This window comes from Chrysemys picta, chromosome 4 (genome assembly GCF_011386835.1).
Source record: "Chrysemys picta bellii isolate R12L10 chromosome 4, ASM1138683v2, whole genome shotgun sequence".
Lineage (NCBI taxonomy): Eukaryota > Metazoa > Chordata > Testudines > Emydidae > Chrysemys > Chrysemys picta.
In genome coordinates this window covers 78,989,104-79,012,393 of record NC_088794.1, presented here as the reverse complement: position 1 = coordinate 79,012,393, position 23,290 = coordinate 78,989,104, and the positions used below count along the sequence as shown (strand labels likewise).

General features: G+C 40.5%; 1 protein-coding gene across 2 annotated transcripts in view; it reads left to right on the top strand.

Moving 5' to 3' along the window:
• The window catches only part of LRRC4C (leucine rich repeat containing 4C), a 930,888-nt gene that overhangs the window by 199,004 nt on the left and 708,594 nt on the right, over positions 1-23,290 (top strand). For both annotated transcript variants that reach the window (XM_065592780.1, XM_065592781.1), the window contains one exon: positions 15,720-15,772. The gene's annotated coding sequence lies outside the window, so the exon portion shown is untranslated. The remainder of the gene's footprint in view (positions 1-15,719; positions 15,773-23,290) is intronic.

Here is a 23,290-nt window from a genome sequence, read left to right as displayed (position 1 = left end):
TCTGGGGTCTTTGTCCCACCTCTTTTGTAGCCAACGGGAGGGGTACGGATTGAGGTTGTGTACTGGCCAATGCCAGGCTTTTCTTTGGCTTTTAGTGTGTCATATGCCTCCCTCCCAACCTCTCTTGCCCCACCTAACTGGTTGCTTGACCTTGGTTTGAGAGAGAAGCAATGCAGCTTCCCAGTGTATGCTCATATATTACACTCCTACCATACCCTGTAACACTTTTAGCTCTATCCCTTGGTCTTTTTCTCATTGTACTTAAAGCCCCATCTGGTTGTGGGAAATGCAGCACATCACAGTGTTTTTGTTCGTTGTTCTTCACATATATTTGTAAGGATACAAGAGTATCAAAAGTCAAACCCAAAATTCTATCTCAGGCTGACAAGCAAGCCTTTGTACTAACAAGCTGTAGTGGGGAAATGCAAAGCTAAACAAAACCACAGCATTATCATTTTATTCCAAAGCATTCTGGTTTTGTTTTTTGAGGAATGTTAAACTGTTGCTGGTTCTCTGTGTATTATTTTTCTTTTCTCCAGTCCATGAAAGCTAGTTGTTCTTATCACCAGTTTAACAACCTGGGACATGTGAGTGCCTTAATTTATGGATATTTTATTAACTCCATGGACTAGACTCAATAGAACAGTGATATATTTAAAGCTCGGAGACCCTGAATTTGCATGGGAAATGTGAAGTGTTCGCATATTTCTGACACAAGACCTTTGAAGATGTTATCCCTTCTGTCCCTGGTTTCAGGCAATATTCACCCAGTGTTAGTCATTGCTCTTCCGCTACATTAAGAAGTAATTTGTGTGAGTTTGGCTTCTCTCTGTATCTATATGTAACCACTATCCCTAACTCTTAATTTTCACAAATGAACAGTTCACTACACTTAATTTCAAGGACAGAGTACCTGGGCTCCTGCTTAGCAATTTGCTACTTGGTTAATCAGTCCAAGGGTATCTAAAGGGCAACTCAGCTTACACGGAAAACCATTACATTAAAAACAGCCAGACTCTCTCCCTCTTTCTTCTTTTCTTGAAATAACCATATCTGCTGGGCAAATTCTTGCTGAGAGGAGCTGTAGACAAAAATAGCATCCACAAATAGGAATCACTGGTATTAAATTAGACAAGCAGCATACAAAGAAATGAACTTTATTTTCTAAAGCGTCTTTATACGGGAAAGAGGTCCAGTGTTACAGCTGGTGACTAAGACCTAGGACTAGAGAGTTGCCTTCCTTGCTCTGGTACTGACTTATTGTGAGACTTTAGGCAAAGACTTACTAACTTTTATAGATGGGAAGAGGCAGCCAGTACATCCCTTGGCCCAGGCCGCTTCCCACAGCCCCCATTGGCCTGGAACAGCGAACCACGGCCAGTGGGAGCTGTGATCGGCTGAACCTGTGGATGCTGGAAGTAAACAAACTGTCCTGGCCTGCCAGCGGATTTCCCTGTCGGGCCAAATGTAAAGGTTGCCGATTCCCTGCTCTAAGCTTTAGTGGGGCAGATTATCCCACATCTGCCTACTTTGGGGTTCTAACACCTTCCTCCTAAAGCATTTAGTTCTGGTCACTGCAAGAGATGATGGACAGTGGATCTGCTTCAGTATGGCAGTGCCTATGTGACTTTACCCAAAAAATCAGTGGTGTTAGGAATCAGATTTTTGGCTTGGGCCTGTCACTAATATTAAGAGATGTTACTAATTTTATTTATTCATTTTTATATTCCATTTAGTTGTGTCACTGTGAAGCTCTCTGTTTTATTTTGTACAAGGACTTCCTCTACCTGGCGAGGCTGCCCATATCTCAATCTATTTGATAGATGGGCTTCCACATGTATTGCCCATCCAGCACCTGTTTGGGGGCTGCATTGCCCCTTGAAGGGCATTTAGCTGAATATTAAGAGCAAACCTCAAAAGCTTATTTGCTTCTGGCTATTGGAAAACTAATGACTGAGGTGCAGGGAGGGTGTTTCCTGGGTTTTAATGGGATGAGTAGATGGCTTATGGCAAAGTTTTGGGCCATTAGCCATGCACAATGACTCATTAAACCCCATGAAATGTACTGTTAGGGTCATTATTGCTATTATAACCTAAATATATTTTGAAATCACTTTACACTGGTACCTTTTTTAAGTGTGTTTTTCCTTGAATTTCCCATTCTTTGCATGACTCCATTGATGATTGCTGATGCCGTTAAGCAGCAATAACATGTTCAGCTTTGATTCTTCTCATACTTTAGGTTGTGCTGATCCCTATTTATTACCAGTCCTTCCTCCAATCTCCTTTTAAAGACAGCTTTCAGGTGGAATTTAGCACCAAAGTCAGTTATTCTATAAATAGGCTTTCACAAACCTAACACCAATAGAATTTTTTCTTTTTTTTTTCTTTTTTTTTTTAAAATAAACATTCCAACACTACTCATGGAATAAGTTTCTATTCAACATGCATAAAGTTAGAAAGCTGGGCATTATGGTTTTCATGATTTATATAGCACTGTAATTGAACATGACAGTTACAATTAGAGCTGGCTGACACTCAGGATTTCTGGTTAGCAAGAACTGTTGGCATCTTGAAATTCGGTTTCATTCTGATTTGGAACAAAACCAATTTTTTCAAAAATTCTCACACACAAGAAATCTCCCTCCCCCCCCCCCCCCCCCAAAAAAAAAAAAGTTTTAGAAACACTGACACGTGATCCCTGGTACCAGCAGCTGTTGTATGAAATTGACATTTCAGGCAACATCTGTCAGGATATCTAGAGTCTGTGGCTGTGCAGGGCAGCCCCCCCATGCAGACTGGGCAGTCTGAGTGGCAGGGCTGCAGCCCCCCACTCCCAAGAGGAATGATGGTCCAGTAGTTTCGGGCACTAGTATAGGACTTTGGGGACCAATGTTCAATCCCCTGCTCTGCCACTAGGGTGACCAGATAGTAAGTGTTAAAAATCAGGAAAGGAAAGGGAGGGGAGGGGGGGGGTAATAGGCCTCTATATAAGAGAGAGCCCCAAATATTGGGCCTGTCCCTATAAAATCAGGACATCTGGTCACCCTATCTGCCACAGACTTCCTGTATGACCACGGGCAATTCATTTAGCCTCTCTGTGCCTCAGTTGCCTATCAGTAAAATGGGGATAATAATTACCTCCTAGGGTATTGTGAGGAAAAAGACAATAGCTTTGAGATCCACTGACTGAAAAATGTTGTATGAGTTACATATTATTGTTATTTCCAGGATCCCTGCTGTGGATTTGAGAGCCTAGACTCAGAGTCCTAGTGAGAGTTGTTCTCCCAGGGTTGCCCCAGAGCCATGGACCCTAGAAGCATAGGGTCATTGACTTTAGGCTATGCCAGAGCTGTCAACCCTAGAAACCCGGGATCCTGAGTGCCAGGGCAGGCCACATGGCAGGGCTCCCCAACAGCCCACTAGTCAAGCTGGCAGGGAATCAGAAAGATTTCTAACAGAAAAACCTGCCCATGGTTCAGTGAAAGTGTTTCAAGCCTAACTCGCTTTCATGTAAAATTTCAGGTTCAATGGACCAACATTTTCTGATGCAACAGAGGAAATTTCCAACCAGCTGTACTTGCAACCTGCAAAACCAGAAACATCCCAAACATTTCCTACCTGAAGTTGTTACAGTCGTCTTAATCTGATAAACTGAGATATCTCACTGCTTTTAAAAATAGATCTTGTATCCCTAGGCTTTTCTGCTGGATGCCATTTCCTGCTGTCCAACCTTCCCCACTATGACATCTTCTCTGATCTAAGAGACATCTGCAAAGTTCATGTTTGTTTTCCACTGCTCTGACCATGTCCAATTTTTCCTTCTGTCTTTACTCTAATTCCCTGTCTTTTCCCCCCATGCCCATGACATTTAAATTTCCCACTGAGTTCTGTCCTTATTCCCCTCCTATGCTGTCCTTTACTCCCTGCATTTCATCCATGCATCTCCTCTTGTCCTGACTGCTCCCTTTGGATTTGTCTGCTGTTCAAATACATCAAAGCCAGGGGTATTGTATTACAATGTGGTTGTCCCCTGGCATCATTGAAACATGTTTGTAATGTATAATGTAGAGGAGTCCTTTATTGTGTTCCATAACTGGGCTAACACCTTTTTCCCTTTTGATAGCACAATGCTATACCTTTCGGTTTTGTATCTTTTACTCTGTGTTCATGATGGGGGGGAAATATGCAAGGGTGTCTGTTGGCCTGTGGTTTTGTTGTTTTTAGTGAATGTCTGCTTCTAGTTTAAAAGAACATAATTTGCTACTGGTGAGTCATACTGCTACCGAATTCAAGATGAATACGAAGGAAACACTGATTTTTTTTTTAGAAATGTCATAAAATCTCTCACAATTCGGGATATTGCACCTAGTGTTTCTAAATTCCATACAGCAAGGATCCCCAGAACCTCATGTTTTGAATTTATTTTGCATGAAACAAAATTTCCCCTCTTAGGACCAGAGCCTCAACTTTCATAAACTGGCATAGCTTCCTTGACTTCAGTGGAGCTAAGCCAATTTACATCACCTGAGGATCTGATCCTCAGTGTTGTCATGCATAATACGGCTGGCCAGAAAGAAACAATTCCATTTTGTGAAAAAAATATTGAAATTTTAAATTTTTTGTTGTTGTGATCCAGCACACAATCAAGGCTTTTTGATGATGATGATGATGATGATGATTTTCTTTTGGCCAAAAATACATGAGAGAGACAGACACCTCTTTTCCAGAATAGCCAATAGCCTGGTGGGAAGGGCACTCATCTGGAAAGTGGCAGGCCCTAGTTCAAGTTTGTGCACTCTGTGATTCAGAGAAGGATCTTGAACCCAGACCTCCTAGGTGTGTACCCTGATCACCAGACTATTAGCTCTTTTCAAGTGGCAGTTGGTTTCTAAATTCCATTGTGAACCTGAGAAAACTGATCACATTTTCATTATGATAAATATACTTGTGCAAAATATTTCAATGTTGATAAAACTGCATTTTTAGCTGTAAAAAAGTTAATCAAAAAGTTTTGATCATCTCTCGTGTACCGTACTGCACATAAGAATAGCTATATTGGGTCAGACCAATGGTCCATCTAGTCCAGTATCCTGCCTTCCAATAGTGGCCTCTGCCAGATGCTTTATAGGGAGTGAGCAGGGTAATTTGTTGAGTGATCCATCCCCTGTCATCCACTACCAGCTTCTAGCAGTCAGAGGCTTAGAGACACCCAGAGCATGGAGTTGCAACCCAGATCATCTTGGCTAATAGTCATTGATGGACCCATCCTTCATGAACTTATCGAATTCTTTTTTGAACCAGTTATACTTTTGGCTTTGACAGCATCCTCTGGCCATGAGTTCCACAGGTTGACTGTGTGCTGTGTGAAGAAATACTTCCTTATGTTTGTTTTTAAACTGCTGCCTACTAATTTCATTGGGTAACCCCTGGTTCTTGTGTTACGTAAAAGGGTAAATAACACTTTCTTACTCACTTTCTTCACACCAGTAATGATTTTATAGATCTCTATCATACCACCCCATAACTGTTAATTCTTTTCTAAATGGAACAGTCCGGATGTTTTTATTCTCGCCTCATATGGAAGATGTTCCATGCCCCTAATCATTTTTGTTGCCCTTCTCTGTACTTTTTTCCATTTCTAATATATCTTTTTTGAGATGGGGAGACCAGAACTGCACACGGTATTCAAGGCATGGGTGTATAGTGGCATTATGATATTTTGTCTTTTTATCTATCCCTTTTCTAATGGCTCTTAACATTAGCATTTTTTGACTGCTGCTGCACATTGAGCAGATGTTTCCTCCCCCCAGTGATTCCAAGACCTTTCTTGAGTGGTAGCAGTTAACTTAGACCCCATCGTTTTGTATGTATATAGTTAGGAATGTCTTCCAATATGCATTACTTTACATTTATCAACATTGAATTTCATCTGCCATGTTGTTGCCCAGTCACCTAGTTTTGTGTTACTCTTTGTAGTCTGCTTTGGACTTTGCTGTCTTGAGTAACTTTGTATAATCTGCAAACTCTGCCACCTCACTGTTTACTTCTTTTTCCAGATCATTTATGAACAGGTTGAATAGCACTAGTCTCAGTACAGATCTTTGGGTGACACTGCTTTTTACCTCTCTCCATTCTGAAAACTGACCATTTAGTCCTACCCTTTGTTTCTGATCTTTAACAACCAGTTATGGATCCATGAGGGGACCTTCCCTTTTATTCCATGACTGCTTAGTTTGCTTAAGAGCCTTTGGTGAGAAACCATGGCAAAGGCTTTCTGAAAGTCCAAGTACACTGTATCCTCCGGATCACCCTTGTCCAGGTGTTTGTTAATCCCTTCAAAGAATTCTCATAGATTGGTGAGGCATGAATTTTCTTTACAAAAAACATGTTGACTCTTCCCCCAACAAATCGTGTTCCTCTATGTGTCTGATAATTCTGTTCTTTTCTATAGCTTCAACCAGTTTGCCTCATACTGAAATTAAGAATACCGGCCTATAATTGTCAGGATCAACTCAGGAGCCTTTAAAAAAAAAAAAAAAACAGCATTACATTACCTATCCGCCAGTCATCTGGTACAGAGGCTGATAGTGCTGACAGGTCTCCCATTGCTCTAGAAAACCCACTTCAATGAGAAACAGTGCTGGGGCACTGTTTACACTGGCACTTTACAGCGCTGCAACTTGCTGCGTTCAGGGGTGTGTTTTTTCACACCCCTGAGCGAGAAAGTTACAGCACTGTTAATTGCCAGTATAGACAAGCCCTTAGACTGCCACTGTCCTACAACAACGATGCTACTGTTGTTTGGTTGAGCATGAACCTTTCTGGGAGACATGAACTTTGTCTCAAAGTAACACCTTCTCTTGTCCCTTTTCCCTTCCCCATACTGCATTCCATCACCACAAAATGACACAGTGGCAGATTGTCATGTGAGCTCTGTATCATATACTTCTACCGCTGATGATAGAACTCTATATGTGGTGCCTGCTAGCTCTGTGCACAATTTATATTACTATATGAAATATACTTTTGTACTTGTGAAGCATATTACTGAAGAGGAAGAAACAATAACAAGAAGTGGTCAGATTATAATGCTTATGAGCTGCAACAGTCTGGGTTTTGTCTGCACTGAAAACGTTTTCAAACTGAATAGTAGTAATTAGCAATCTTCTGTTCTGACCAAATTCATTGTTAGTATACTAGGTAGTGGCATAATGGAATCTGACTGACCTCGGAGTCTCCCACTTCCTGTTTTCTGGAAAGGCAGCACAATTCATTAGTGAGCGTATCTAAAAAGTGATACTAAAGAGCAGTGCAGTATATTAAGATAATGGGATGGAAAAGCAATCAAAGAAGAAAGCTGCTGATGGAATTCACACAGTGGCCTCGTCCCAGAGGAATACATCATAAATTCTGCAGAATCTCAATGTGGTTTTCTATGCAACCCTCACTGAAATTTTTTGCAGTGACTACTAGACCTAAATGGTGGATATCAGGGGTAAAATCTTGCAGGGGAGTATGGTAAGCATAGAAAGTCATGTCATATTTATCCATCTCTATAAACTTTGCCACTTCAGTTCCATTCTATTCTGATCATGTTTGATTCTGCTTTGGTGTAGAATTTAATCATTACTATTTGTAGGAAGGCACTTGACAATAACCTTTAGGAAAACTGTTGAAGCTTCCCTTGTTATTTCACTATATTTTCTTAAGTAAATCTTAGTGCAGATAAGATGTTTAATTGGCCAGGAGTTGCGGAGGTTATTTGCCTTCCTGATTCGGAAAAGGGACTTTAACCTAGGTCTCCCATCTCCAGACAACTGCTCTGATCACTAGGCTAAAGAGTCAGTCTTTCCTCTCTCTCTCAATTTATGTTTATTTATACAAAGTAGAACAGTTCCAACAGGAAAGCTTGAACCTGATCAAAATTAGGCAGAGCTGCAATTTGAACCTGGTTTCCTGCATCCTACCTGAGTGCCCTGATGACTGGACTATTGGCTATTCTGTGGCAGGTCAGTCTGTCTGCCTCAACCTTAAATAGTAAGAAAATTTCATAGAAAATGCCAATTCAGAGGTGTTTCTAACAAAACACTTGGTCAAAAAATTCCTGACCAGCTCTAATATGTACTGTATGTAGATGCTTGGACAAATGTTTGTATTTCTGGAAATTATTTGTTACAGTAAATTCAATTGCTTTCTGGCCCTCAGGTTAGGATTAAATTGTGTTTGTATGATCATTCTGAGTTGTAGACATATAGAGTGGCTTTATCAGTTGCAAATGAATTTGTTGGAGACTGCATTTCTCTTTTGTGCTATACACATGCCCCAATTCAGCAAAGTATTTAAGCATACTCTTAAATGTAATCATGTGAGTAGTCTGACTATAACGAATAGGACTACTCGTGCTGAAAGTTAAGCGGAGTCTTAAGTACTTTGAAGAATCAGGGCCCTAGTGAACTCCCTTAAAGAACTTGCCAGTTTCCATTTTTACTACAATTTGCACTATTCCATATATTTAGGAAAGGATCACAAATGTAATGGTATCAGTATGATCAGATAAATGTGATATAAACAAAGCTTTTTAAGGGCACTTTCTTAAGCAGTGATTTGGTTGGCTGTCTGGAAACGGCCAATTTTCTAACTGCCAAGATTTTAATTCATAAATGTAATTGTCTGTTTTAGGTGGTCTGAATATAGCTGGGAATATGGGGGTTGTCGTATGTAAAATCAACATTAATGTAGCCCTGCCTAATAGCTTTCTGATGCAAGATGAAGAATAGAACCACAAAAAACAACCATTTAAAAAAATCCCTGATCTTTATTCATTCCCCAAATTCATTTAACATATTTTCCATTCTGTTATTTCTAGCCGAGTAGCACAGATGGAATGTTTTGGGGTAATGATGAGCCCTGTTGCTGCTAGATAGTTGTGATGGTTGAATAAACATTGCAATCCTCATTTAATTTGTCACACTAGTGGCTGATATAGTCACTGGATGGGCTCACCTACTTGGAAAAGCTTGGGAAACTAAAAGCTATGGCTTGAAGATTTCTCAAGGATGGAGACATGTTGGAAGCAGCTTGCTCAATGTTGCAAATCTATGGATCATACAACTGTATATTAGGTTTCTGTGGAACCCACTTTTTCCAAGACATGCAAAAACACTGGCACTGGCCCACTTTTCCTGTGGCAGATGGAAACGCTTTATCTAAAGACTGTAACGGTCAATGTCAAACTGTTCAAATCAAGCTACTTTTTACTAAACTGTCATTCACTATGAACATGTACTCATATATTTAATTAATTGCCACTTAAGTTGGTTAAGATTCTATCTTTGCTCCAATTGGTTCAATAGATTCATAGTTTAAGACCAGAAGGTATGATTGGATCATCTAGTCTGACCTCCTGCATATCACAAGCCATTACATTATACATGGTTACCCTTGAGCCCAATAACTTATGTTTTAGCTAAACATCTTCCAGAAAGGCATCCAGTCTTGATTTGAAGACTTAAAGTGATGGAGGAGCCATCACTTCACTTCGTAGTTTGTTTCAATGGGTAATCACGCTTACTGTTTTAAAAAAAAAAGTGCCTTATTTGATATCATTTATAAATAAGAGATTCAGACACAGTCCACTAACATAACTGTGTGCCTGAGGTAGTCACCTTGGTAGGGGGAGATGAGTAAAATGCTGTGGCTAATTTAGATTCATACTGTACATTTACCATATGGTTCAGTGGATATGATTCTTCCCTTTTGAACAACAAAGCTAATTAACCTCCTGCCAAGACTTGGATAGATACCTTAGTGTGGCTGATACCACGATCCAGAACAAGAACACTGCACAGTTGGGGAGGTGTGTTCCTTCACAGGAAACAGTATGCTGAGTTTCCATCTGTCTATTTTCAGCAGTTAACCAGTGTATAAAAAATATCTCACAAGAGGAAAGTAAAGGGGACAATAACTTCAGCATCCCAGCTAATGATCCGTCAGTGAACCTACCCCTCGTGCTGCTATCTGCCCCCCTCCCCTTTTGGATGTACAATATTATCCAATTCAGTAAAACAAATGAAGAGAAGAGACAGGAGACTAAAAGGCCAATGGATTATCTGTTAAGCAGCCCAATCTCAATATGCCTCAATTTGTCTAATGCTTGATTTATTGCCTTTTGTGCAAAGGTCAGAATCTGCGAAACTTTCCCTTGTGCTCCACCTCTCTTTTTACCAGCTCCATCTGGTTTGTGTAGATCCAAGCCATGACCACTGTGGACCACTTTATCAGTTGACAGTTACTCTTTGGAAATGACTTTTAATCAGCAGAGAGCTTTGAGAATGTAGATAAGGAGAGGAATGTTTTGAAGGTTAAAGGCAAATGACTTGGGGAAAGCTAATCTGGTTAGCAGAGGACTAAGAGCCATCTGTAGTGTGCTGAATCCATGGGGCAGATAGCCAAGTTTTCTCTCCAGCCATAGCCTGTTTGAATAAAAAAAAAAAAAAAAAAAAAAAAAAAAGCCAAGGCTGTAGAGTTTCTGTGGAGCCTCTCTTTTTTTTTTTTTTTTTCTCATTTGGACAGCCTGCTCAGTTCCCAATGTGTTAAGACAAATCTAGCACTACACATTAATAAAAAGCTGTTAGAGGCAAATGTGTAACACCAACATGACTCTATCCCTCCTCCTCCTTATTAAACATTGTGATTCCACTGGATCCTTATGCAATTGATGCCTTTATTTTTCATTAAAAATAATGTAATTACTAGTCATAAAAGTGACTATGAAATAATCTGCATTGCCTGCCAGTAGCCAGAGAAAGGCTATTCTAATCAAGATGGGGCAGTGAAAGTTGCGACATGTCTTCATTGGTACTTTCCATGTACTTGTACTCTCTCTCCCTCTTCTAAATTAAATTATCCTTCTCTCCACAAACCCTATCCCTGCTGCTAGTTAAAATAATATTCTCCCCAAATAAATAAACCCACCAACCAATCTGTGTCAAAATAATGTTCCAGGTCCAATTTTACACCTGCAAAATCCTATAGTATCCACTGTAATACCGTTGTTGTATCTTGGATTATGCCTCCACATAATAATTCCCTAGGTCTGAAGATTCAGAGTGGATAAGCAGCCAAAGTATAAGTAGTTTCTTAGAACGATCCAAACCTTTTGGGTCTCCAAAATTGGACTCTAAAGCTATGCATTGAGAATTTCTTGTACTGTTTTGTTCTTCACTTCCTGGTTCAGGCTGGTGCAGGGGTGGAGGAAGGGAGAGCAAGGGCAGGGCAGGCAGTTACAGAAGGAAAAAATTGAAAATAACACTCAACAAACTTCTGCAACTCAAAATGTGTGTGCATGTGTGTTTTGGGGGGATTGGAGTGCAGGGGGGTTTTATGGTAGTGAAACCACCTTTTTCTCTAAGGGCAGGCTTGGAAAGTTTAGAATTTTCTTGATTAATGTTGATAAACAGTGATTCGTTGTCCATATACAAACTGATGAATAAATATTTCCATCAAAGATGATCAAAATTTACAGACATGGAAAGTAAGAAAAATGCTGATTGAGAACGTATTAGAGTTTGATTTAAGGCTAAAATTTTGACATATGGTGTTTACAGTTTGTGTTGTAACTGTTAGAAAGCTTTTTAAACTTTCTGATTCTCAGTGTTCACTGTTGTTAAATAATTGTTTGACCCCCTCCCCCCATTGTCTGACCTGCCGTAATTTTCTGTAGCTGGGAGCATTTAAATTAAATTAATAAAGATAAAATGTTAAAATAAAAAAAATCCATAAAAAATATGTAAAAATATTTAATTCTGCAAAGCCTATTTATGGGACATATGGAAGAACCTCCCACGAATCCCCACAAAAATGTTTGGGCTTCCTGTGTGACTAATTACTTTTATTTCCCTTGCCAGTGCCTCTGAAGTTCTGTCAGTTCCAGGTATGGGTAAAATGAAACTTATGTTCAGAAGTCTCTAGAGAATACTTGGTTTGGAGGCCCTGTTCAATCTCTTAGAGATCTGATACCTAATATGTTCTCCAATACATTTACTTATTTATATTCTTAATGGAAATGTAAAATTGCACTTGTCCTGTTTTTTGCATTAGCTAGTCATATTGAACCAGCTGGGATGACTCTCAGGTGGCAGTAAATGCCATAAGAGAAACTAAAAATATCACCTCCTAAATATCTTCAGCCTCTGTTGGTACACAAAAACGTGCTAGGAGAATACACAGAGCAAGAAAAATAAGAGCAGAGGAAAGAGCTGGAGAGGAGCAGGAGGTTATTTACGGTGTCTTGGGTCCAGGGTAGACAATGCATATAACAGGCAGTTGGCTGTTCAATAAATTAGACGCTGTTAAGATCTAGGTATGAGTTGTGCCAGATCTGTATGTGGCCCTGTTTGTTATGTCTGGCAGAATGAAATCTGCATGAGGGCCATGTAGCACATCTCTCAAGTTCTGAATATGAAAATGGCAAGACATCAAGCCCCACCATAAAAGATATTTCTGAAACAAATGTGCAGAAACTCAGATAGCATATTCTAATCTGCAAGGTGGTGGGTTTTGGTGAGGACCCTGCCTTATACTAAAAAACTTGGTCACATAATGAAAAAATCAACGAAAAGGATTTATCGCTGTCAGACAAGGTAAGCTAGGCGAGTCATATAACATTTAAAAGAATTCACTGAACTGTGAAGACTGACGTTTGAGTCATAAAACCAGACTTTGTTTAACAAAGGTAATACATTTTAAGCTTGTTCTGTCTTGAGAGTTAATAAAACTGGAGCAATGAGTGATTGCAGAATTGAAAACAGATTGGCTTGCATTTTAGACCACATCAGGTTTAATTTAACAGAGATATTAATTTTGATTTTTTTACAGTAATAGTTATGGAAAGCACTTGTGAACAATCTGCCAGTTTTACCATTCATATACACTGCACAGAAGGTCTTTAAACTACCTCGAGATGCCAAGTAATTAGTTTCATGTGCTTCTTGGTACCTGTAGTTGATGCTTGTTGCAGAAGAAATGTTGGAAGTCTGAACAGATAGACTTTTCCCTCCTCTCTCCACAAAAACAATTAATTACAAAAATATTATGTTGCTACTAAGAAACTCAGAGCAGGATTTGTACCTGAAATGCCAGGTGCACTGGAGACATTGGCAATGTTGGGAAGTCACATTCTAACTTCTTTCCTCCCACTAGTCCATCCAGCTTAGCAAGAACACTTCCCATACCTTGACTGTACTTTATCCTCTTCTGCAGTGGTCCATAAGATTTTGCATGCCAAGAAGGCATAAGTGGGTTCTGTGCTTGGACAGAAGATTTCAGAATAACTATTTAGAGGCTGCAGGAGGTTGTGCTGGTGATTCAGTAGTTGCGATTTGAAGATCACTTGGTTGTGATTGTTGAACTGATACCCCAGCATGGTGCTAGAGGGTGCTGTACTGCTTCAGTGATATCACCTTTCAGAGGAGAAGTACCATAAATCATTAGGGCCAAAATGCTCAAAAGGGACAACCAAAATCCATGATTATATTTCCTGAATGCTCGGTCTGAGAAACCTAGGACCTGATCTTTTGTAAGGGCTGAGCACCCATAACTCTATTTGAAGTCATTGGGAGCTGCAGGTATGGAGCTCGTCTGAAAATCAGACTCAAAGTTTGCCAGCTGTGGCACCCAAAATCGGTGGCCGCATCTGAAAATATGGACCAAAATGTCACCAGTTTGGCTCCTTTTGGGGGAAAAGGGGTTTGATGAGGATGAAGGGTGTTAGCCCATGAATTGGACACACTCCTATCTGTGTAATTCTAGAGCTAGGTAAATAATGGAGACAATATGTTAGTTTATTTGCAGGTCGATGACCAATATCAAATGCATATGATGGACATTAATCAACTAGTTATAGCAGGGGTCAGCAACGTTCGGCACACGGCTCGCCAGGGTAAGCACCCTGGCGGGCCGGGCCAGTTTTATTTACCTGCTGATGCGGCAGGTTCGGCCGATCGCGGGCCAATGGGGGCGTCGAGAAGCCGCGGCCAGCACATCGCTTGTCCACGCCGCTTCTCGCTGCCCCCATTGGCCCGGGACGGCGAACTGCCAGTGGGGGGCCGCGATCGTCCGAACCTGCAGCGTCAGCAGGTAAATAAAACTGGCCCGGCCCGCCAGGGTGCTTGCCCTGGCGAGCCGCGTGCCGAATGTTGCTGAATGTTGCCGACCCCTGAGTTATAGAGTTGGCTGAATAATACATTATTTATGAATAAATTGGTTTATTCATCAGTTGATGGGGAAAATGTGTTGTATGAAATATTCTTGACTTCCATGGCTGAGTGAAATATTCTGACTGCTATTCAACCAAATTACATTCTGCGTGTTGTCTGTATTGCCTCTGTAGTTTCAATGGGATACAGTAGTACTTAAAACACTTTCCAACAAATATTCAGTCTCTTTTTTTTTTTTAATGAAGTTGTTTTGACTTCCCTGTTTCAGAAGGGTACTTAAGCACATGCTTAAGGCCTGCATCAATCAATGGAACTTGAGTATATACTTCAGTGTTTCCAGATTTGGGTCCGGTAGCGGGGTGGTCCTTGGCTCCTGGGTAAGCTCCTCTGCCTTACCCAGCCCTGGAAGGATTGAAGCCAGCCCTGGGAGAGGGCTGAGGCTGTGAGGGAAAGCCTGGGCTGATTGGGGAAGGCAGTAACAGCTGGGGCCACGCCCCAATCAGGCCCAGCTGGTCCCTATAAGAGGCTGCGAGCCAGAAGCCCAAACAGTCTCTCTCGCTCTGCATTCAGAGAGAGAAGGGCCTGGCTGCAGGGAGCTAGAGACAGGGTAACTGAGTGGAGCAGGGTTGGGTAAGGCAGAGGAGCTGTGGAGCTCCAGCCTGGAAAGTCCCAGGCTGCGGCCTAGCATTGGGCTAATAGGTACTAGGGGTTGCACAGGGCAGCCCATGGGTAGGCAAACACAGCAGGTCCAAACCCAACCTTGCCTGTGATGAGTGGCGTATACTGCAGTCTGCCCCAGGGAGTGGGGCTAGATGGTGACTGGCTTTACACTGAGGCGAGGTGGGGTTAGTGAGTGGGGGTTCCCCTGGGTGGGGAGACCCAGAGTGTGGGGGTACTGCCAGGGGGGCAGCAACCCGGAGAAAGGAGCACTGGGGTCCTGGGAGGGACATGGGGGGCCGGCGGTAAGGCAGATCACCGGCCTGCAGAGGGTGCTCCAGAGCTGGGACGAGCTAATTCTAATGGACGACCAGCAGGTGGCGCTGCAGGGGTGAGTCCATACTGCTACAGGTCCTTTCAACTGAATAGTGGAGTAAAATTGTGGAATGTGAATTTTGAACTTGTACTTAAAATATTAACACTGGAAACCTAATTCTAATAATATTTACACTTATCCAGTTGGGAAGTGAAATAATACCAGGTGACGTCTGTGTCCAATCAGACTAATAAAATTAATATTTTGGTTACTACTTGCAAAAGATTGATTTTGAACAAACTACAGAACAAGAACTGTTTTACCAAAGTTATTCATCAAATGAGCAGTTGGTATCTTCATCTTGCTCCAAATAAAGTCTACATGTGTTAAAGAAGGTTACATTTTTCCACTTCATACAGTTTGTCTTTGTTATTATTTCAGAAATTAATAACATAAACTTAAGCCTAAACTTTTTCTGTGGTGCTGGTTGTTCTAGGATATCTCTGACCTTAGTTTCCTCTTTCCAGATCCACCTTTCTCATTTCCTGGTGGAGTTCAGGAGCTGCACTAGCCACAACGAGTAAGAAAAATTTAATCACCAAGTTGATGATGCAGGGTTCTAACTCTGGCCAACAGGATGGAGTATGAGAAAAGCCCAGCATTCCTGAGTGGGTTGTATATCATATTTAATGGGATGGTGTTGCTATTCCTGTTATTGTAATCTATGTGTATACAATATAAATTGCAATGTTCTGGCTCCAGTGTTTTGCCACTGCCCTCTGCTGGATATAATCAGAACAGATTAACTGTGTACCACAAGCGCTATAGTGCCAACGACTAGAAGAAATTTTCCTTTATCTTAAGTGGCAGGCATTAAGAAGCCAGCTGTCGTCACGAGTGGTTGTATTCTGCTTCCAGTCAATTCCCTAGATGGTTATGAATATGTTTTATTTTAAAAGAATCATGTGTCTGTTCCAGCGATCTTGCAAAATGACTAATATCAGGACTAGGAATCTCTTTGAAGAATTCTTCAGAGTGGTTCTTGAGCTCTGGCTTGATCATTTGGATTTTGTCTACACTAATCTACATTAGCTGCTATGGTACTGATGACAACAAGTAGGTGTGAGCCTCAGAAAAATAAGTATCATTAGGAAACTTCAGTCCGGTAGCTGGAAGAATATTTAGAGATGCAGAATACAACCAACCACTGGAGTGACATTTTAGCTCCTGCCTAAAATAAACATAGCATGACTGTTCACCTTAGGGATCCAATGTTTATTCTTCCTAATACCAGGTTTGGGACCAGTGCATAGGAAAAATGCAGATTGTTTCTAACATGACCAAGATGACTTCTGCTTCTCCTTATACTGTCTTCCCAAACTCACTGTGTTATCCCCAGACTCAGGATGACCTCACACTGTTCTTCCTTTCCTGAAGACTTTCCATCCACTTGCTGATTCATATGTAAATAGAGCTTCCATTGTTTTGGGTCACACCTTGCTTAATTTCTTTGGAGACAGGTAGATATCTGTGAGAGAACCAGTTTCTCAGTGTGTTTTGGTCACAGACTTTAAAACAAAATATCAGTAAGTATCCATATTTTCTTATATAGTGTTAATACATACATATCACAATGATATTAATCACTAGTTGCCATTAGCTTTCAGAAAAGACCTTACCTGATACACTTCTATTATACAATAATATTGTATATAATCAGTTAATTCAATTAATTATAATTTGATGGTCAGATCCCCCCCTCAAGAGGCAACCACCCCCCTTATAAATGTTTGTTTACCTTTTATATAAATGTGCTTTCATTGTCGCTGCCTGATGACAAGCAAACACACATTCCTTTGTCTACAGCTGATTGGGTTTATGCACTGCTTGCCAAACGCATTTTAAGAATATAATTTCAGCACATACTCATAATTCTCTGTACACACCCTGTAGATACACCATGCAAGAATAGTAATGATCAGCGAGTTAGTAGTTTTCCAATGATACTGTACATGACACAGAGTAGTGCACCACCAATGGGCCTGTGTGTCGTAGACTGAACAAATATAATGAAGACATGCTCCATGCCCTGTGGAGCTCATTATCCTCTGCACTTCAGTTTTGAACTCTTAGAGTAGTTAATATTCTAAATGCCATTTGAAAACTGGGAGTACAAGCACATTGAAGATGTACAGCATGTTGTTTAATTCTACCTCATTTCAGTGTGCAATTCAAGACTTATTAGAGATAAAGAGTTGGAGAAAGGCAATTTAATCAGAAATATGTGATTTTTTTTTTTTTTTTTAAGGGCGGATTTCTCATGTTGCAATAAAATTTAACTGACCCTTTTGTTTCATGAGAAATTGGGCCTCAGAATGGCCACTGGTCCCTCTACCCAAAGGTGCCATTTGGGCATTGCTCCAAAAAATAACTCAGTAAGCTCTGCTCCTTGGACCAGTGACATTTTCAATCTCTAGTTTTGTATTATTTTCTTTATTTAATTAAATGTAGTTATATCATGCTTGCTGTAAAGAAAGTGAGAAGTAGACTGAGAATAAGTAAAGCAAAGATGTCATTTATTTTATGCATGTACACTTCAGAGCTGTTGAAACCTCACAATTATTTATTGATTCATGTAGCACCTTTCCTAGGGCTTGTGTACACTTCCATAATTGTTGATTGCTGTATGCTATAGATACATAGTCCATTTCACCCAACACAAACATTAAGCCCTCTCTGGAGAGGCAAGCTGCAACCATTATAATGGCACTTGAAAGCGAACCTAACAACTTAGGGGCTACAGGGGAAGAAAAAAGATGCATCCAATTAAATCAGTAACTGTAATTCAACTAGGACATTGGGGCACAAATCTTCCAAAAACTTCATGGGATCTTTAAAGACTAGGAATATAGTCAGGACCTTGGTTTTATATTTCATCCAAAAGACAGCACCAGCAGTAGAATAATGTTCTCTAGCATGATCTTGACAGAGAAGAGCAAAATGCACTCTATTGCCAACATCATTTCCTGTAGGATCTTGCTTTTTCTTCCAAGATATCTCATCCAGCTACCAACCTGGCTCAACCCTGCTTAGTTTGTAACAAGATGGCAGCCTGAGATGGCATGGCTGCAGTTGCTCAACTCTTTCAGGCTAAACTTTCCTGCCACTTCACCACCTTAGGACAAGAACATTATTTAGGTCCCTACCTTGCAGGGAGCTGGGACAGAATCTTGGTGTTCTTCTTTCCATTTCAGACCAGTAACCAGTTTTTCAGTAGCTTCCTTTTCTTCATAGCAGATGCCAACTTGGCATGATGCAAGCTTCCTCTGAACTAGATGCCACTACTGTTTCCTAGACTGGTAAACAAGGAGTTCTTATGTGAGCAAGTGCAGCTGGAATCCTCTTTTCCCCCCACCCTCGCTGGGACTAGAGAATATTACCTCTTTGACACACCGCAGGCTGCTGAACCGTGGAGCAAGAACACAGAATCTCCTGCCAAAAGTGAGCCTGTGCAAGCAGTGCAATGTACCACAACTAAAATCCTGAGCTAACTTGGAACTACCACTTGATTCAATTAGATTAATATCTGATGTTCAATTCTGCATAGTAGCTATGCATGTAATCTGGCTGAAATGATGCATGACATACAGCACAGCCACCTGTCTCTCTTCCATTTTGATTTCCTTTTGCAGTTGATTGAAATGACTCCTCTGAGCTAAAATAAAGAACATTACGATTTTTCCTCTCCCTGCCTCCCCCCTTTTTTAAAACCTTTACTGTTGCTTCTTAGACAATTAAGATATTTCAGCCATTTAGGAAGCAACAGTCACAGGGGTCTTAGAACCAGTTACATTTTTAGTGTTAAAATGCCATTATTGTCTATTGGAGTATTAAAGTTCTCTTATTGTATTTGGGCTATAAAGAATGGCTGTGTTAAGTCTATGTGTTCATAAGGAAACTTGTTGCTAAGAACAAATAGGAATGAAAAAGGTGTGTCATTTCCCCCAAAGTGGTTACATTTTTAGATTTCCAAAGAGCCATTTTCTTGAGAAGGAAGTTTAGTTAAGCATTAATAATCACATTTAAATAGTGAGTTTCAACAGTAGATCCTCAGCTGTTTTTACAGACATGGTTAAGCATTAATATCCCTATTTTACAGATAGATAAACTAAGGCACGGAGAGATGAAATGACTTGCCCAAAGTCACACAACAAGTAGGTAGCAGAGCCTTGAATAGAGCCCAGGTTTTCCTGACTCTGACTCCTAGTCCCTATCCACCTGCTCATCTTGGCTAAACATGATGTTGAACTTTCTGTGCACTGACTTCAGTAGAAGCAGGTTCAGACTCTACAATAGAAATATTCTACAATATCTTAAAAGAAACCCTGCTAAATAAATGTAATTCACATGTTATAAATATATATTTCTAATCCAATATTTAAATCACTTTGAAGCTTTTTATAATGTTTTCACAGTAATGGTTCAATGCTCTACTCATGAGAATAACATGAAAGGAGGGGTCACCTATGGTTAAGAACATAAGAACAACCACACTGGGTCAAACCAGAGTATCCTGTCTTCCAACGGTGGCCCATGCCAGGTGCCCCAGAAGAATGAACAGAATCATCAAGTGATCCATCCCCTGTCACCCATTCCCGGTTTCTGGTTATTTTTGACTAATTCTTTGCCAGAGATTGCTTTTATACAGTGTCTGATAACTCATCTTACTATGCATCTCCCCCACTGTCCACCTCCTCATCACCCCAACCCAACTGCAGTGTGGGGAGAGGCAAGCGATCAGCATTTGGGAGAAGTCTGGGTTGGTTGTTAGGGATGAATTAGAGTCTGCAGAACCAGCAGAGATAGCACAGCTAATCTAAAACCCAGGTACTGCCTTGTAAATGTGACTGTACTAAAGGAATTGTGATTAAATTCATAATGTCATGGCTCCAGCTAAAACATTACATTGTATTAATAGTGGATACTTTAACAAACCTACTGGAAACAGAGATGGACTGATCCTTGCATTTGCATTATGGCACAAATTTGGGCATGTCTATATAGCAAATTAAGTTGTGACTATAGTGTGCATAGGCATACCATCGCTAACTTTAATTTGTCTAGCACACATAACAAACCAGCGAAAACACTGGGGCATCGGATTCAGCATGGCTAGCCACCTCAATACAAGCCAGCTGGGAGTCCTATGCACATAGTTGTGCTGCTAGCCTTTGCTGATGTCCATGCCACTACATCTTCACTGCTATTGTTACCTGTCCTAGCTATATTAAAGCTAGTTTGGGTATGACTACCTGCACTACAATTATCCTTTGCGATGTAGACATACCCCCCTAAGTAGCCTTATATCCTAAAAGAGCAAGCAATATATTGGAAAAAACTACTGCATCCTGCTTGTCAATTAGAGCATGCTGCTTCAGACTTGTTCACTCTATCCACCATCTCACTGGGGACTGAATTACTTGGACTGTCCTAAGTCAAGTGTCTGGAATTTAACTGAAAGATAATACTTAGGGTGGGCTTTTCTACACATACAAGTTGTAGTTTCAGTAACACAATATAGTTAAAGAGATACAGCTCCCCTAATATAGACACAGCTATATTGCTATAAAAGTGCTTGTGTGTATAGCTTATTCTGGCACAGGATGGGGACTACACTATATTGATACAAAAACAACGAGGAGTCCAGTGGCAACAGATTTATTTGGGCATAAGCTTTCGTGGGTAAAAAAAACCCATTTCTTCAGATGCATGGAGTGAAAATTACAGATACAGGCATAAATATACTGGCACATGAAGAGAAGGGAGTTACCTTACAAGTGGAGAACCAGTGTTGACAAGGCCAATTCAGTCAGGGTGGATGTGGTCCACTCCCAATAATTGATGAGGATACAAAGCACCTTTAGCCTGGTACAACTGCATTCACGCTAGGGCTTCTATTGGTATAACTATTTCTATAAAAATATTACATCCTTAACTGAAATAGTTAGTTATGCTAGTACAAAAACTGATCTCAATAGTGGGCATCATTGACTTGAAGAATTAACTGGATTTGCTAGCCTTCTCAGCACCTGTCAGAGATGCTGCCTAAAGGGATTCCTAACAGACAGGATGTGACCAACAAGCAGAATTCTAGCTCATCTGATTGTTCCTGTGTTGTTTTCTTTTTCTCCTGTATGTTGGTCTCTCATCCTTCCAGAATCCATTGTTGCTATAGCAGCAATGGATTTGGAAGAAGGGAAGGTTCACTTTAATTATTTTTGTTAATCAAATGCATACTTATGTTTTTAATTTCACTTACCAAACCAGTTCCCCCACCCCCATCAAAATGATCAGTGGTCAGAATAAATTGAAACACCATGATAAGAACGAAACTTGTTCCCCAGTAAAAATCTAGCCTATTCTCCCGACAAACATTAAAGAAGTGGAAAGTATTATTATTATTAGGTGTTCTGTGTCTCAGGGACAGGAGTGTGAGGTGGCAGTTGCTATGGAAACTAGTACAAAATTATTATTAACAGCAAATCTCCTTGTAAGACAGCTGTCACTTCTGACACATAGATTAGATCTATCCTCATTTGTGAGGCTCTCTTTTAGAATAAATACAAAGTTCTTGTGTTTTCCATATTTATTATGGGAACTTTCCTTCGTCAGTGTAACTCTGTCATCCATAGGAGCTGTGTAGCCTTAATGGAGTTCATATAGTTTGACATATAAGTTCTTTCTGTACCTGAGTGATGTTTGCTCTCCAAAGCTGGTGCTGCAGAAAAAGCTTTTCAGTTTCTCAAGTACTGGAGATAATGACACCACATCATAGAACACTGAAGGCTTTTGTTGCCACAGTGGCAGAATTCTAGGTCCCTAGTCTCCAAGGTTTGATGGATTTCTGTCAGCAGAGGTGAATATCTCAGCCTCATAGGTTATGGGTATTTCATAGTTATGCTAGGACTGCTGCCTTAGACTTGTGGATCTTTTTGTTAGTCCAGTAGTTTCTGAAACATGCAATTTATGAAGTTGCCATTGTAATTATCTTTTGTTAGATGATGTCCTCAGCCATTTGTAATGTAGCATGACCAGACTTGAGGCTGTCTATGTCCTTCACATATCAGACAGAATGTCCACAGTTCTTCCATTGTATCCCATCAGATTTTCACTTCTCATATAGAAATTTCTTTACATTTTATTAGTGCTGAGCCCATGCTGTGAGTTGGTTTAGTGCTGCATTCCTTTGCTCTCATAACTCTTCTTCCTGAGCCTCCTGACCTGGAAACAGATACAGAAAAGAAAGCTTTCACCCTCCAGGTTGTGAACATATTGACCTAATAGTCTCAATCAATAAACTTAATCATGGGTCTAAATAACCTTTTCTAACTGGTGCAGGTGTAGGTGTATCACACCCTTGAGTTGTTCCCCACAAGACGTCTGTTTGTTTTAGTCAGGTTTGATAAGGTATAGAAGCTTTCCAATGGACCAACACTTCCTATGCTCATCCTTCCCTATTTTTTTAAAGCCTTCTCCTTAAGGAGAGCAGTTTTCAGAGCAATACCCCCGGATGTGATCTGTGGTGGACATGCATGAAATTTTTCCATGCACCCATTGACTGTGGGAATTAAGTTTTCTGATTTAACTCCCATTCTTAGTTTTTGGCCAACAAACTTTTTTTCATCTGCCTCAGGAACTGTCTCCTTATGTTGTTTTGGGCTTCCATGTGAATGAGCGTTTGTGCCTGCTGACTTTCCATCCAAATACCTTATCACTCTCTTCCCCCTCCCCCCGCCTTTTAGTAAGTAACTGTCTTCTCTGGATGTAGAAAGAGACATTAACTTTTACCTGTTTCATACACAGCACTTTTGTAGGAAATGATTTTTTTTTTTTTTGCTTCCGGGACCCAAAATGTAGGGTCTTGTGCTGGCAGAGACCCATTAGACATTGGCTAAAGTTCTCATATGCTAATCTGACTTGTGAACAGATGTGAAAGACTCTGTCTCTGCCATGGAAGACCATTCTAGTTAGAATATTTCCACTTGCTGGCTCAGAGGTCTGATGTTACCACTCTGAAAATCTGTAACACAGAACTGTG